The following is a 13,272-nucleotide window of genomic DNA, read 5'->3' as shown; positions in this document are numbered from 1 at the left end:
TTTCCGGCCTGAAAACCCCTAAAATACTCCCCGGACGTGACGCAGCGTACGTTCGTTGTCGGATTTCGTTCGTTTTTGGCGTGGGGTACCGGGTGGGGCCCCACACGTCCTGCCAAAAGTTGGGTGCAGTCCGTGAAACCACCCAGGTACTTGGTGTGGAAGGCGGTGGTTTCGGTATGGGCGGAGGGGACCCTCGGTCGTACGTCTCTCCTTCGCATCCGCCAAACACGCTCATTTTTTTCATGTGCTACAGTGACCATGCAGGGCACGCATGCCAAATTTTGTCGCGTTTCAAGGCTCTACGGATTTTCTATGATTTTCCGGGCTGAAAACCCCTAAAGTACTGCCCGGACATGACGCAAGGTGCGTTCGTTGTCAGATTTCATTCATTTTTGGTGTGGGGTACACGGGTGGGGCCCCATACACGCTGCCAAAAGTTGGGTGCATTCCGTGAAACCACCAAGATACTTTTTGTGGAAGACGGTGGTCTCGGTATGGGCGGAGGGGACCCTCGGTCGTACATCTCTCCTTCGCATCCGCCAAATGGGCTAATTTTTTCCACGTGCTACAGTGACCATGCAGGGCACGCACGCCAAATTTTGTTGCGTTTCGAGGCTCTACGGATTTTCCATGATTTTCCGGGCCGAAAACCCCTAAAATACTGCCTGGACTAGATGCAACGTGCGTTCGTTGTCGGATTTTGTTCATTTATTGCATGGGGTACCCGGGTGGGGCCCCACACGCGCTGCCAAAAGTTGGATGCATTCTGTCTAACCACCCAGGTACTTGGTGTGGAAGGCAGTGCTTTCGGTATGGGCGGAGGGGACACTCGGTCGTACGTCTCTCCTTCGCATCCGCCAATTTTCAGTGCATTTTGGGACTGTTTGCATTTCCACAATTTTTGGCGTCTACAGTCCCAAAACACTGTTATTAATCAAAATTATTTCATACTAACTTTTTCAAAATAATTATGAATTCCCTCTTCTAATTTCGGGTTTTCCTCTTCCTTTCTTCCTCTCTTCTTCTTTTCTTTTATATCATTTTTATTCTTCTTTCAATTTTCCCGGTAAACTTTTAAATTATAATTTATTTGGGCTAACTTTTATTTTATTAAATTATTCAAAATTTTAAAACATTTCCATAATATTTCATAATAATTTTCATCTAAATTTCATTCGAACATAACGATAGTTCATTAAACCTTACGATAAACGGTTCATTTTACATTGCAACATAAAGAAACTTAATTAAACATGACCTAATCAAAATTAATTAAACATAACAAGACCTAATCTAAACCTAATCTACTCGTCATCGGAGGCGGCGAGTGATACTTCTCCAACGTATCTATAACTTTTGATTACTCCATGCTACTTTGTCTACTGTTTTGGACTATATTGGGCTTTATTTTCCACTTTTATATTATTTTGGGGACTAACCTATTAACCGGAGGCCCAGCCCAGAATTGCTGTTTTTTGCCTTTTTCAGTATTTCGAAGAAACAGAATATCAAACGGAGTCCAAACGGAATGAAACCTTCGGGAACGTGATTTTCTCACCGAACGTGATCCAGGAGACTTGGACCCTACTCCAAGAAGTGCCAGAGGCGGTCACGAGGGTCGAGGGCACCCCCCTGCCTCGTGGCCCCTCTGTTGCTCCACCGACGTACTCCTTCCTCCTATATATACCTACGTATCCCCGTCAGATCATATACGGAGCCAAAAACCTAATTCCACCGCTGCAACCTTCTGTATCCGCGAGATCCCATCTTGGGGCCTGTTCCGGAGCTCCGTCGGAGAGGGCGTCCACCACGGAGGGCTTCTACATCAACTCCATAGCCTCTCCGATGAAGTGTGAGTAGTTTACTTCAGACCTTCGGGTCCGTACTTATTAGCTAGATGGCTTCTTCTCTCTTTTTGGATCTCAATACAATGTTCTCCCCCTCTCTTGTGGAGATCTATTCGATGTAATCTTCTTTTTGCGGTGTGTTTGTTGAGACCGATGAATTGTGGGTTTACGATCCAACTTATCTATGAACAATATTTGATTCTTCTCTGAATTCTTTTATGTATGATTGAGTTATATTTACAAGTCTCTTCGAATTATCCTTTTGGTTTGGCCAACTAGATTGATAGTTCTTGCAATGGGAGAAGTGTTTAGCTTTGGGTTCAATCTTGCGGTGTCCTTACTCAGTGACAGAAAGAGTTGCAAGGCACGTATTGTATTGTTGCCATCGAGGATAACAAGATGGGTTTTTTATCATATTGCATGAATTTATCCCTCTACATCATGTCATCTTGCTTATGGCGTTACTCTGTTTTTACTTAATACTCTGCATGCTGGATAGCGGTCGATGAGTGGAGTAATAGTAGTAGATGCATAATCGTTTCGATCTACTTGTTTTGGACATGATGACTATATACATGATCATACTTAGATAATCTCATAATTATTCACTTTTCTATCAATTGCTCAACAGTAATTTGTTCACCCATCGTAGAATACTTATGCTCTTGAGAGAAGCCACTAGTGAAACCTATGGCCCCCGGGTCTATTCTCATCATATCAATCTCCATTACTTTATTTACTTGCTTTGTTTTACTTTGCCTTTTACTTTTTACTTTGCATCTATCTATCAAAAATACCAAAAATATTATCTCTATCAGATCTCACTCTTGTAAGTGACCATGAAGGAATTGACAACCCCTAAGCGTTGGTTGCGAGTTGCTATCGTTTTGTGTAGGTACGAGGGACTTGTGTGTGATCTCCTACTAGATTGATACCTTGGTTCTCAAAAACTGAGGGAAATACTTACGCTACTTTACTGCATCATCCTCTCCTCTTCGGGGAAATCCAACGCAGTGCTCAAGAGGTAGCAAGAAGAATTTCTGGCGCCGTTGCCGGGGAGCTCACGCAAGCAAGTCAACTATACCAAGTACCCATCATAATCCCTATCTCTCGCATTACATTATTTGCCTCTCGTTTTCCTCTCCCCCACTTCACCCTTGCCGTTTTATTCGCCCTCTCTTTCCCAATCTCCTCCTCTCTTTCTCTTTTGCCTTTTTCTCGTTTGCCTTTGCTTGTGTGTTGGATTACTTGTTACCATGGCCGAATCAAAAAGAACTAAGGGATTTCTCCCGAGTTCTAGTGCCTTGGATAACCTATCTATCTTTCTAAGCTCATAAACAATGATGCTACAGAGAGACCCACCGGGATCACTAATGAGAATTTAGATAATTTTGATGATGATGACTCCAGAATCTTTCTCTATTTAGTTGATGAATCTTTAAAAGATGCTTGGGATAGGTTATTAAGAATCCGGGCTAGCTATGTGCCACAATATCAAATTAATGTTTACTTAAAAAGTTTCTATGTTGGCTTGCCCGCCTCTTTCAAACAAGTTCTAGATTCTACTTTTGAAGAAGGTTTTCTTGAAGGGGATGCTATAGATACCTATGAAAAAATGAAAACCATATTTGGGCACCCTTTAAATGATAAAGTTGAATCAACTACTCTCTCGTGCTTTTATCAAAATGAAATTATTAAAGAAATGAAGTCTAGCCTAGATGCAAATTTTCATAACGTGCTTAATCTCACCTCATCCATTAATGGCAATGTTCTCAATATGAATAGAAGGATGAATGACTTAGAAAGGAGACCTTCTCTTGCTACTTACACTCCCGGTGCCAAGGGGGGCACTCGTTAGATCTATTTTCGCTTTTATGCCTAGCTAGGGGCGTTAAACGATAGCGCTTGTTGGGAGGCAACCCAATTTTATTTTGTTGTCTTTGTTTTTGTTCCTGTTTAGTGTTAAATTTTGTTTCTACTTTCTGTTTAGATGTGGTTTTATGTTTTAATTAGTGTTTGTGCCAAGTAGAACCTATAGGATAAGCTATGATGATAGTTGATTTGATTCTGCTGAAAAACATAAACTTTGCACTGACGAGAAAAAATTCAATAAATCACAGGAACGAGCTTTTGCATTGATTCTTTTTTCTGCTGTTCAATAAACAAATTGTCTAGTGCGTACTATTTTGGTTGGAATTTTTAGAGTTACAGAAGTTTGCGTTAGTTACAGATTGCTATAGACTGTTCTGTTTTTGATAGATTCTGTTTTTCGTGTGTTGTTTGCTTATTTCAATGCATCTATGGCTAATAAATTAGTTTATAAACCATAAGGAAGTTGGAATACAGTAGGTTTAACGCCAATATAAATAAAGAATGGGTTCATTACAGTATCTTGAATTAGTCTTTTGTTTTCTTTCACTAACGGAGCTCACGAGATTTCTATTGAGTTTTGTGTTGTGAAGTTTTCAAGTTTTGGGTGAATTCTTTTGATGGATTATGGAACAAAGAGTGGCAAGAGCCTAAGCTTGGGGATGCCCATGGCACCCATAAGATAATCCAAGGACACCAAAAAGTCAAAGCTTGGGGATGCCCCGGAAGGCATCCCCTCTTTCGTCTACTTCCATCGGTAATTTACTTGGAGCTATATTTTTATTCACCAAAATGATATGTGTTTTGCTTGGAGCGTCTTGTATTATTTGTGTCTTTTCTTGTTAGTTTTCCACAATCATCCTTGCTGTACACACCTTTTAAGAGAGCCATACCTGAATTAGAATTTGCTAGAATACTCTTTGTGCTTCACTTATATCTTTTGAGCTTGATAGTTTTGCTCTATGTGCTTCACTTATATCTTTTGAGCGTAATAATTTTTGCTCTAGTACTTCACTTAGATCTTTTAGAGCACGGTGATGGATTTGTTTTAAAGAAACTATTTGATCTCTCATGCTTCACTTAGATTATTTTGAGAGTCGTTAATAGCATGGTAATTTGCTTAATGTTAATATACTTGGTATTCAAGATACGTGAAACTTTCTTTTGAGTGAATTGAATACTAAGATAAGTTTGATGCTTGATAATTGTTTTGAGATATGGAGGTGATAATATCAAAGTCGTGCTAGTTGGGTGATTATGAATTTGAGAAAAACGTGTGTCAAAGTTTGCAAGTCTCGTAGCATGCACATATGGTTAAAGTTGTGTAACAAATTTGAAACATGAAGTGTACCTGACTTGTGCATCCTTATGAGTGGCGGTCGGGGACGAGCGATGGTCTTTTCCTACCAATCTATCCCCCTAGGAGCATGCGCGTAGTACTTGAATTTTTTATGCCTTCTAAATTTTGTAATAAGTATATGAGTTCTTTTGACTAATGTTGAGTCCATGGATTATACGCACTCTCACCTTTCCACCTTTGCTAGCCTCTTCGGTACCGTGCATTGCCCTTTCTCACCTTGAGAGTTGGCGCAAACTTTGTCGGTGCATCCAAACCCCGTGATACGATACGCTCTATCACATATAAACCTCCTTATATGTTCCTCAAAACAGCCACCATACCTACCTATTATGGCATTTCCATAGCCATTCCGAGATATATTGCCATGCAACTTCCATCATCATCATGACATACATTACTTTTATCATATTGCCATTGCATGATCATGTAGTTGACATCGTATTTGTGGCAAAGCCACCATGCATTATTTTTCATACATGTCACTCTTGATTCATTGCACCATCCCGGTACACCGCCGGAGGCACTCATATAGAGTCATATCTTGTTCTAAGCTTCGAGTTGTAATCCTTGTGTTGTAATCAATAGAAGTGTGATGATCATCATTATTAGAGCATTGCCCAAAAAAAAAGAGAAAGGCCAAAAATAAAAAAAGAAAGGCCCAAAAAAAGGGCAATGCTACTATCTCTTTTTCCACACTTGTGCTTCAAAGTAGCACCCTGTTCTTCATGTAGTGAGTCTCATATATTGTGCTTCAAAGTAGCACCTTGTTCTTCATGTAGTGAGTCTCATAAGTTGTCCTTTTTATACTAGTGGGAATTTTTCATTATAGAACTTGGCTTGTATATTCCTACGATGGGCTTCCTCAAATGCCCTAGGTCTTCGTGAGCAAGCAAGTTGGATGCACACCCACTAGTTTTCTTTTGTTGAGCATTCATAGCTCTAGTGCATCCGTTACATGGCAATCCCTACTCCTCATGTTGACATCAATTGATGGGTATCTCCATAGCCCGTTGATTAGCCTCATCAACGTGAGACTTTCTCCTTTTTTGTCTTCTCCACACAATCCCCATCATCATATTCTATTCCACCCATAATGCTATATCCATGGCTCACGCTCATGTATTGTGTGAAAGTTGAAAAAGTTTGAGATTATTTAAAGTATGAAACAATTGCTTGGCTTGTCATTGGGGGTATAGAAGTTGGGAACATCTTTGTGTGACGAAAATGAAGCATAGCCTAACTATATGATTTTGTAGGGATGAACTTTCTTTTGCCATGTTATTTTGAGAAGACATGATTGCTTTGATTAGTATGCTTGAAGTATTATTATTTTTGTGTCAATATGAACTTTTGTCTTGAATCTTTCGGATCTGAATATTCATATCACAATTAAGAAGATTTACATTGAAATTATGCCAAAGTATCACTCCGCATCAAAAATTCTTTTTTATCATTTACCTACTCGAGGACGAGCAGGAATTAAGCTTGGGGATGCTTGATACGTCTCCAACGTATCTATAATTTTTGATTACTCCATGCTACTTTGTCTACTGTTTTGGACTATATTGGGCTTTATTTTCCACTTTTATATTATTTTTGGGACTAACCTATTAACCGGAGGCCCAGCCCAGAATTGTTGTTTTTTGCCTTTTTTAGTATTTCGAAGAAACAAAATATCAAACGGAGTCCAAACGGAATGAAACCTCCGGGAACGTGATTTTCTCACCGAACGTGATCCAGGAGACTTGGACCCTACTCCAAGAAGTGCCAGAGGCGGTCACGAGGGTGGAGGGCGCGCCCCCCTGCCTCGTGGCCCCTCTGTTGCTCCACCGACGTACTCCTTCCTCCTATATATACCTACGTACCCCCGTCAGATCATATACGGAGCCAAAAACCTAATTCCACCGCCACAACCTTCTGTATCCGTGAGATCCCATCTTGGGGCCTGTTCCGGAGCTCCGCTGGAGAGGGCATCCACCACGGAGGGCTTCTACGTCAACTCCATAGCCTCTCCGATGAAGTGTGAGTAGTTTACTTCAGACCTTCGGGTCCATAGTTATTAGCTAGATGGCTTCTTCTCTCTTTTTGGATCTCAATACAATGTTCTCCCCCTCTCTTGTGGAGATCTATTCGATGTAATCTTCTTTTTGCGGTGTGTTTGTTGAGACCGATGAATTGTGGGTTTACGATCCAACTTATGTATGAACAATATTTGATTCTTCTCTAAAATCTTTTATGTATGATTGAGTTATCTTTACAAGTATCTTCGAATTATCCTTTTGGTTTGGCCAACTAGATTGGTAGTTCTTGCAATGGGAGAAGTGTTTAGATTTGGGTTCAATCTTGCGGTGTCCTTACTCAGTGACAGAAAGAGTTGCAAGGCACGTATTGTATTGTTGCCATCGAGGATAACAAGATGGGGTTTTTATCATATTGCATGAATTTATCCCTCTACATCATGTCATCTTGCTTATGGCATTACTCTGTTTTTACTTAATACTCTAGATGCATGTTGGATAGCGGTCGATGAGTGGAGTAATAGTAGTAGATGCAAAATCGTTTCGATCTACTTGTTTTGGACGTGATGCCTATATACATGATCATACCTAGATAATCTCATAATTATTCGCTTTTCTATCAATTGCTCAACAGTAATTTGTTCACCCACCGTAGAATACTTATGCTCTTGAGAGAAGCCACTAGTGAAACCTATGGCCCCCGGGTCTATTCTCATCATATCAATCTCCATTACTTTATTTACTTGCTTTGTTTTACTTTGCTTTTTAATTTTTACTTTGCATCTATCTATCAAAAATACCAAGAATATTATCTCTATCAGATCTCACTCTCGTAAGTGACCGTGAAGGGATTGACAACCCCTAAGCGTTGGTTGCGAGTTGCTATCGTGTTGTGTAGGTACGAGGGACTTGTGTGTGATCTCCTACTGGATTGATACCTTGGTTCTCAAAAAATGAGGGAAATACTTACGCTACTTTACTACATCATCCTCTCCTCTTCGGTGAAATCCAACGCAGTGCTCAAGAGGTAGCAGCGAGGTCCATGATATTGCCCGCACCACCATCTCCGCCGTCACCATCGTCGTCGTCGCTGATCTTGCCGGCGTCTTCCCAGTCGCCAGTGTCGTCCTCCATCGAAGCCGCCTGCGCCTGCACCTAACGGGTACCCGGCATCGTATCCAGTGCGGCCCACAGCTCGGCGGCCTCTGCTGCCGCCGCCATAGCCGTCGCAGCGTCTAGTGTGGCCTGCAGCTGGGCGACCTCTCTGGCCTCCGCCGCTGCCGCCGCTTCTGCCTGCAGTGCCCATAGGGCGATGAGGTAGCCGGGATAGTCATCGGGGTCACCGTCCTCACGCAGCGCTAACTACTCCGACGGGATCTCGACAACGGGAGGGGAGGCGGGCCCAGTGAGGGTGGGTACCGGACGGCTGGAAGAGCTTGGATACGGCATTGCCGTCGAAGGGGGACAGCGGGGCCGACGCGGGGCAGACAACGAGCCGCCCGGGGCAAACGACGAGCCTCCTAGGGCAGACGACAAGCCGCCCGTCCGCGACTCCCGACAAGCCTGCGCGACGACCTTCCAATAGTCCCTTCCATTCTAGAACCTAGCGCGGCCGACGATATTCCAGCGGCCGTCCTCACGCAGGCGGAGCTGATCCGGTGTCGCGCCGGGCCGCCTCCTCAGGTATCCGTCGGCGGTGATGCGGAAGGTGAAAGCACAGTGCTCCTTGGGTGATTTTGGTAATTAATGTCAACATATCTCTTGTAGGACTACTTTCATCCAGTATATTACAGATAAGTTCAACAGTGGAGTGGCATGGACAAGAGGAGGCGGAACCCCCTTCAAGATGCTAAGGAAAAAGGATTGGCTCAAGCTCAAAGTCCAAGACTCTACATTCTCTATTTTAGTGATCCAAGATGACATTGAGTCTAAAGGAAAGCCAATAGTATTAGAAGGGGATGAGGTGTTGCTTAATGGCTTGCTTGCTCAAAATGCTTACTGATATGCTGCAAAGCCCTCAACCACTTTCTCATATCCACATATGTCCAAAACCAAAAGTCAAACTTGGCCCCACCGACTTGATCCATCCGGCGTCATCGAGTTCATTTGACATAGCCTCTACCAGAAACCCTAGTCTTTTCGGTCTCACCGATAGGGATCTCGATCTCACCAAGATGGGGTTGCAAACTCTCTGTTTCCCTTCTTAACATTTCGGTCCAACTGAAATGAGCGATCGGTCCCATTGAGTCCGCAATGCAAACTCTCTATTCCCTTTTCGTAACGCTTCGGTCCCACCGAGACGAGCGAATCGGTCCCACCGAGTTCGCCTGACCAACTCTCTGGTTAGCTTATTACCAAAGTCGGTCCAACCGAGTTTGTGTAATCGGTCCAACCGAGATTACGTTATGCCCTAACCCTAATGATATTGGTCCCACCGAGATGACATGTCGTTCCCACCAAAATTATCTAACGGTCACATATGTACTGAATCGATCCGACCGAGATTTCTGATCCGGTCCAGCCGATTTTGGTGTAATGTGTGTAACGGTTAGATTTTGTGTGGAGGCTATATATACCCCTCCACCCTCTCCTCATTCGAGAAGGAAGCCATTAGATCGTGCCTACACTTCCACTATCCATTTTGTGAGAGAGAGCCACCTACTCATGTGTTGAGACCAAGATATTCCATTCCTACCATATGAATCTTGATCTCTAGCCTTCCCCAAGTTGCTTTCCACTCAAATTAGATTTCCACCAAATCCAATCCTATGAGAGTGAGTTGAGTGTTGGGGAGACTATCATTTGAAGCACAGGAGCAAGGAGTTCATCATCAACACACCATCTATTACCTTTTGGAGAGTGGTGTCTCCTAGATTGGTTAGGTGTCACTTGGGAGCCTCCGACAAGATTGTGGAGTTGAACCAAGGAGTTTGTAAGGCCAAGGAGATCGCCTACTTCATGAAGATCTACCCTAGTGAGGCAAGTCCTTCGTGGGCGATGGCCATGGTGGGATAGACAAAGTTTCTTCTTCGTGGACCCCTTCGTGGGTGGAGCCCTCCATGGACTCGCGCAGCCGTTACCCTTCGTGGGTTGACGTCTCCATCAACGTGGATATACGATAGCACCACCTATCGGAACCATGACAAAAACATCCGTGTCTCCAATTGCGTTTGCACACTCCTATCCCATCCCCTTACTTTCTTGCAAGTTGCATGCTTTACTTTCCGCTGCTCATATACTCTTTGCATGCTTGCTTGATATGTATTGTGAATGTTTAAACTTGTGCTTAAACTCCACCCAAACTTGAGAAACTTAAAAATTGTCAACTTTGTGTTTTGAGTGTCTATTCACCCCCCCCTCTAGACCCCTCTTCTCGATCCTTTCAATTGGTATCAGAGCTTTGGTCTCCATTGCTTTGGTTTAAACACCATTTGAGGAAGATGGATGAGTCTACTTTGGGGAATCTTAGACATAGAGTGCCTATACTTGATGGAGATTATTTTCATGAGTGAAAAAATGAGATGCTTGTGATATTCAATGAATATCATTTAAACAAATACATTACTGGCCCTTGTGCACCTCATGTTGATCCTATGCATCCTACCCTTGATGAGTCAATTGATATGATTCACAATCTTAGAACTGTTATTCTTATCACTATAGGTTTGCCCAGAAACTTGATAGGTTGCTTGCCTACTCTTAAGTGTGCCTATACTATATGGAAATTTCTTGAGGAACGATTTCCAAATTATTCCTTGCAAAATCTAGATGAAATGCTCCATAAGTCTATTGCCTTGAGTAAGATAAATTCCAGTGATCCTATGTTTGGTGACTTTCTATTTGAGCTTACAAATCTTATGCGTGCCAAAGCAAATGTTGGAATCCTTAGCTATATTATTTCCGAAGCTATTAGAATTCATAGAGATGATTATTGTCAAAATCAGTTATCTAATGAATCACCCTCTCTAGGAATTGATCCACCACATGATGATGTTGAAGATGGATACTATGATGAGGATGATGATAGTGACTATGATCTTGATGATACAATGAGACACTTTGGTCTTATGGAAAATCTTCGGGGATACATGGCAGGAGGAAAGGAATGGGTTCTTAATAGTGCATGTACCGATCACATGACCGGAGATAGCCTTGTTGGTGAGCTTGCGGAAAACAACGGCCCTCGAAAGTCACTTTTGGTGATAACTCAAAAGGTAAGGTGGTTGGCCTCAGTAAGGTGGCCATCTCACATGATAGCTCCATACAAAATGTCATGCTCGTTGAATCCCTTGGCTATAATCTGCTTTCTGTTTCTAGACTAGCTGACTTTGGCTTCAATGTCCTATTTACCAAAGTAGATTGCCAAGTGTTTCATAGAGATAATCATAAAATGGTCTTCACCGGTATATGCAAAGGTGATCTATACATTGTTGATTTCACTAACAAGGCTCAACCTAGAACTTGCTTAATTGCTAAATCTTCTAAAGGTTGGTTGTGGCATAGACGGTTAGGTCGTGTGGGCATGCGAAACCTTGACAAGCTTATTAAAGGTGATCATATCCTTGGTGTTAAAGATGTCATATTTGATAAGGATAGACTTTGCAGTCCTTGTCAAGAAGGTAAACAGGTTGGAGGAAGCCACCCCGTGAAGAACATCATGACCACAAGGAGACCGCTTGAGCTACTTCACATGGATCTTTTCGGTCCCAACGCTTACAAAAGTCTCGGTGGAAACTCATTTGGTCTAGTTATAGTTGACGATTTTTCAAGATTTACGTGGGTGTCCTTTCTCGATGATAAATCGTAGGTCCAGAAGATCTTCAAAAACTTTGCTAGGAAGGCTCAAAATCAATTTGAAGTGAAGATCAAGAAGGTTCGCAGCGACAACGAAACAGAGTTCACGAACGCAAATGTGGACACCTTTCTTGACGAAGAAGGGATTTCACATGAGTTCTTGGCTACGTACACACCTCAACAAAATGGAGTTGTCGAGAGGAAGAACCGGACGCTCATTGAAATGGCGAGAACGATGCTTGATGAGTACAAGACGCCAAAGCACTTTTGGGCGGAAGCGGTTGCGACAGCTTGTCATGCGACAAATCACTTGTATCTTCACAACCTACTCGGCAAGACGAGATACAAGCTCCTCACCGGTAACAAACCCCAAGTTAGATACTTTCGAGTATTCGGCTCGAAGTGCTACATTCTTGATAAGGATCGTCGTTCTAAATTTGCTCCCAAATCTCATGAGGGATTCCTACTTGGTTATGGCTCAAACTCTCACACTTACCGTGTCTACAACAATTTCACCCGAAAGGTTGAAGAGACGGTATATGTGAAGTTTGATGAATCTAACGGCTCGCAAGTAGAGCAATTGCCAATTTATGTAGGAGATAAAGATCCTTCGGAAGCAATCCAAGACTTGTCTATTGGCAGGGTTCATCCAACGGAGGTGAAGGAGAGTACCTCGTCCGTCCAAGTGGAAGCTTCTACATCACGACAACGTGAACCAAGAGTTGATATGGAAGCATCCACAAGTGGAACACATCAAGATGAAGAAAACGAGGAAGTGCACCAAGATGAACCACATCAACCCCCTTCTCCACCACGACGAGAGAACGACAACGTCAACAACGATGAAGGCCAAGAAGAAGAACAAGATGATGAAGAAGATGTTCCACCCCGATCAAAGCAAAGGCTCTCACAAGTTTGAGCAAGAGTTGCTAGAGACCATCCCGTCGAGCAAATCTACAATGATATCCAACCGGGAGAATCACTCGCTCTAAATCTCGTTTGGCTAACTTTTGTGAACACTATTCATTCATCTCTAGCATTGAACCTATGAAGGTTGAAGAAGCATTGGAAGATCCGGATTGGATAAACTCCATGCACGAAAAACTACACAACTTTGAGGGAAACCAAGTGTGGACATTGGTCGAGAAGCCCGATAACAACCACAACATCATCGGTAACAAATGGGTGTTTTGCAACAAGCAAGATGAAGATGGACAAGCGGTTCGCAACAAAGCACGTCTCGTCGCCCAAGGCTACACTCAAGTCGAAGGTATGGACTATGGTGAGATATATGCCCCCATTGCTAGACTTGAGTCCATTCGCATATTACTTGCCTATGCTAATCACCATGATATCACTTTGTACCAAATGGACATTAAAAGTG

The sequence above is a fragment of the Triticum dicoccoides genome, chromosome 7B (assembly GCF_002162155.2).
Source record: "Triticum dicoccoides isolate Atlit2015 ecotype Zavitan chromosome 7B, WEW_v2.0, whole genome shotgun sequence".
Classification (NCBI taxonomy): domain Eukaryota; kingdom Viridiplantae; phylum Streptophyta; class Magnoliopsida; order Poales; family Poaceae; genus Triticum; species Triticum dicoccoides.
This window is presented reverse-complemented; position numbering follows the sequence as displayed.